Here is a 4,783-nt window from a genome sequence, read left to right as displayed (position 1 = left end):
GAATCGGCCAAGGCAAGAGTGGAGAGGAAGAAAGGTTTTGGTAGTAGTTGGGTAATGTGATGTTGTGTAAGAAGATGGGACATAAAGTGCTCTTGTGCCCCAAATGTCAATAATCGTTTAATGTGCAATTAGTGCTGCTAATTGAATTTAACTTAACTCACTCACCCTAATCCCTCAGTTAACTTTTTTTAGTCTACTATTGATCACCCATACTACTCCAAGATTATAGCACTCTCGGATCGAATTTATCTCGAAAAACGTGTATGTGCTATTTCTCGCTAAACAAGCCGCAGAAAAATTAAATTCGCTAGCGAAACGTTTTAAAAGTATAAATGAGACATTTTTGCGTACAAATGGGTCTAAAATGAATGAAATAAATTATTCAGAGTAAACGGGTGAATAAATAATTAAATAAGCCAATAAAATAAAATAAAAGTAAGAAAAAATGAAATTTCGGGTCCTCACAACGTGAGGCAACTTTGATACTACCTGTGGCGCCCTATCTTCCCCTAAGGCGTACCCAAAAGTTTGGCGGACCGCCTACCCAATTCTCACCAGAACTCACTCACTAACATTCTTGAAATAGCCTTTCAAGCCTTGAAATTAACATAAAAGTTCCATTTCCAACCAGTAATTCAAACTTAATTTACAATCCAAAGGTAAATCATAGGATTACATTTCCAAAGATTTCAAATACGTCTCATTTACAAAAGTACAAGTACGTGAAAGTTTTACACCCTAGTTCATACCTACTTGCTCCGGCCTCCACTCCTGTAAGGAAAACAAACTAACGAAATGAGATAAAAACTCAGTGAGGTTCCCAAACAAGCAATCAAGCGGGCAAACACAGAAACATTTACATTTAGCACTTTGCATACTTGGCACAATAATAAGCAGTCATTCAAGAATCAATCATTCATCAATTGAAAAGATACGTGCTTAATTGGAGTCATTCACTCATTCATTCGCCGACCATTTTCCTTATCCCTACGACATTAGAAATTATTTGCAAGTGAAAACTTCTTCAGTGTTCATGTCATTCATTCATTGATTTCATTGCATTGAATTCACTAGCCAGTTCTCCACCAGATTTCGCAATAATACTCGAGTATACCAAACATTGTCCCAAGGTCACCAGCCGTCTGACCAAATCCGCTTCTGGCTCGAGTCAATTGGCAACGAAGGGCAGGGGCTCAGTTCAGCCAAAAAACTTACATTCATGTACAAATAGCATTCAACCATTGAAAATTCACTTTTACTTGGGTCGAGTGAGATAAAGTACACACTCGCCCATCGAAAATTCATTTAGCAATCATTGGAAGGCATTTAACATTTCGACAGCATTCACAATATTTCACATAGTCATTTAAAGCACACACATGGAAGGAACATTCACCAACGATTAGTGATTAGCAAAATCAGGTTCAGACTTAGCTCCTTGGCCGGATTCTAAATCTGCGATCAAATGTTGAATAACAAAAAACAATCAAGTAGGGTTTCCAAATATCCAACCCTCACTTGTGACTATCACAAGGAGATCATGTGAATATAACTTAGACACATAGATTTCATGAGTTTAGTAACCCTAGGTAAAATACATGCACACTTGCCTTTGTTTTGGAAAGAAAACGATCGGAACATTTAAGTTTAAAACGTGACACAAGCGACTAAAAATCATGTTTAAAATGGTCATAACTTTCACCATGCAAAATGTATGGATTTTAGCAAAATTTCAGCTTAGGTGTCACTACTAAAGTGGACTCAAGCATCTCTAAGCAAACTAAGTCCAAATCGACCTAAAATCGCAGCTCCAATATCAATTTCACTCGCTTGAACCACAAGACAAAAAACGAACAGCACCTCCCCTATTTTTTCCTTAAATTTCAGCCATTTTCAAGGCTACAATTTCATCACCAAACAATCCCAAATCAAGTGCACAAGTTATAGGAAACATAGATCTTATCTTAGGTCACCAAACTCACTAATTTAAGCATATACATAGCATATAACCATCATATACTCAAGTTGGAAAAATTAAACCCTAGGCTCAAAATTTAGAATGAAAGCTGAAAATTCCTACACCCAAGTTAAAAATCACATTTCAAAACTTACTATGTTATGTCAAAGCCAGAGAGTCCCATGTGACAGCTGAAAAACTCATATACATAATAAATCCATGATCCAAGTATGAAATGGTGTGCAAGTAATCAAGAAAGTTAGGTTTAAGAACTAGAAAATGTTTCCAAGACCCTTCCAAGTTTTTTTGTCATTTCATAAGAAAAATTCCAATTTTTGTAACTCTCTTTGAAAAGTCAAAACGTGAGTTTCGTAAGTCCAAAAATCATAAATTTTATACTGTTAGAAAATAGACTCAAAATTCTACAACTCTCTAGAAGACATCTTCATAAAATTCATCTCATAAATTAGTCAAATCTTAGCTTCAATTCACTGCTCAACTAAGTGCAAAAACAAGACAGTCTTGGATTTTCTGCCCACTTTAAAATTTTGTAGGTATTTATAGAAAGTGAACCAAACCATGAATTTTACACGGTTAAAAGAGTTATGAATCTAGTTTCAAATGCAATAAACGGGACTCAATTCAGATTTTTTTACACCACGATATAATAGATTTTTCAAGACTGCTCAGAGTCTTCTGTGGAAAAAATTTTCAGCACACTAATAGTCTGGAAAACGGTTTTTCCCCTCTTAAACTTCTTTGTTTTGGCTCAAAATCAACATATATATGAAGAGAAAGGTTTTAAAAAATGTCTTGACCAAGAGTATGTCAAAATCACCACAAATTTTCTGAAAAAAAATCTGAAATTCCTTCTCTCCCTCTCGGACAGCCATAACAAAATTTTTTCAGCAATATCTCTATCAAACATGCTCAAAAAATACGAGTAAGAACACAAGCATGACCAAATGCCTTCTGGTTTCAATTTGTTCGAACAGTGTCCCACATCTCTCCAATGATGACGGAAGCAAGTGGAATACCATCTATATGAGAACCACATCCTTACTTCATCTTATCAATGAAGTACATATCACTAAAGCGAAGCGCATGCTTGTTACTCTCCTTAGGCAAGACATTAGGACAAATGAAGTAAAATAACATACGTCTCTTCATATGAAGAACCTTAACCAAATAAGTTGGCCGACCAATTTCTCCAATGTGACTAAGCCCAAGCCTGCGTATAACTATGGAAGCATCCTAGTTCAAATCATTAATAATAGAATATCTTCTCATTGCAAAATCAGGACCAATTTTAGATACCTAAAACCAATCAGTTAAATGATCCCGAGTAACTTCTATTCAAATTTCCTTCCCATAACTGACAGTAGAATGAGATTCTTAGAATTGCTTATCAACAATATTAGCATAAAATTGCCAAACGAGTTGACGATAATAAACAGAAGATAAATCTAAAATAGGTTCCCATCCCAAGGAGCGAAAAAATTCCCTAATATGAAAATTTGTTTCAACTTCATTGCCCAAAGTCTTTTCTGCCATCACTTTATTACCAATGTGGGTTTGATACCATTGTGCACATTCCTCACTAAAGAATCAGAAAGTATCAAATTGAGGTTCCCGATTACCTCTTACTCTCTTAGGTGGAACAGGTGTATCACTGAATTTTCTACTTCTTGGAAACATATTACAAGTAAAGTTAAACAACCACAAGCATTCAAATAAGTCAAACAAACAACTTAGATGTTTCACCAATTTACTCAAACAATACCATCAACAAGTCAAACTTGGTGAAAATAATGAATTAAATCCACTAAAACAACAGTGGTAGCACTGTCAACCTTGAAACAATTACAAAAAAAAATCGTTCAAAAATTCTTCCAAAAATCAACACATAGTGCACCAAGAACACCTACTTGCTAGTTTGTTGGATTAAAGTAAAGTACCAATGATTAAAAAGCTAAAGTTCAATGCAAACTTACTCTCCCCGATAAACCCAACAAAAGCCCCAAATTAGTTAGTGAGATTGAAGTCCACAAACCAAGATTGAAAAGTTAGGGCTAGCCATCCAAAGCTTGTCTTTATCTTTCTTACTTGATGCCTTTGTCTTAAAAAATTCCTAAGATCCAAGTTGGTGGTGGCAACATGAAAGAGAAGAGAGGCACAAAAGAGATTAAAAATTGAAGAAACTTGGTAGTGACCTCGGAGTTGAATCCTTAAGGAGCTGTGAAGTATGAAGAAAAGGAAGAGAACTAATAAGGAATGTGAAGTTAGAACTAGGACCAAAAGAAAACAAAAGCCAATAAGGAAACATGAAGTTGTCGAAAGAACAAAAGCTACTAAGGACCACTTGATTGTTTCTTGCCCAATTTGTCGAAGTACGACTGGAAGTAGAGTTTTACTAGAACGTTGTGTCCTTTGCCAAGAAGTAGGATCAAGTGATTTTTTATATATTTAGATATGACGGGTGCTCGACATAAGACCTATTCCAGAGCCCATCATGTACTGCTAGTCCAGACCTTCTTGTTTCATGTCAAACACCAATCAACGAACCCCATGTAAGGCCATTAACATACTTTTTACCTAGAATTTATGCCTGTAAACTTGATTAGTTCAGACTTTAATAATTGCTTTATCTGGTTTACAATTGGCACCTGACATAGCAAATCTCTTCAATTCTACTCCAATAATGCCCTGTAACCAAATAAGATAATAATATAAATAGAAATTATTAATAAATAAATAAATAAATTGTCTCAAGTAAATTACCAAAATAATAAAAAGTTGGGTTGCCCCCTAATAAGTGCCTTCAAT

At 35.1% G+C, this 4,783-nt stretch overlaps 1 long non-coding RNA gene across 1 annotated transcript; it reads right to left on the bottom strand.

Annotated features, from left to right (window-relative positions):
* Positions 1–574: 574 nt before the first annotated feature.
* LOC113729760 (uncharacterized) lies at positions 575–4,424 on the bottom strand. The gene is made up of 2 exons (XR_003458211.2): positions 3,952–4,424; positions 575–771 (listed from the first exon to the last, which is right to left on the bottom strand). It is a non-coding gene; the product is annotated as an uncharacterized lncRNA (long non-coding RNA).
* Between the last annotated feature and the right edge of the window lie 359 nt (positions 4,425–4,783).

Source organism: Coffea arabica, chromosome 2e (assembly GCF_036785885.1).
Source record: "Coffea arabica cultivar ET-39 chromosome 2e, Coffea Arabica ET-39 HiFi, whole genome shotgun sequence".
NCBI lineage: Eukaryota > Viridiplantae > Streptophyta > Magnoliopsida > Gentianales > Rubiaceae > Coffea > Coffea arabica.
The sequence above is the reverse complement of the archived record's forward strand: the minus strand, read 5'-3'. Positions and strand labels throughout refer to the sequence as shown.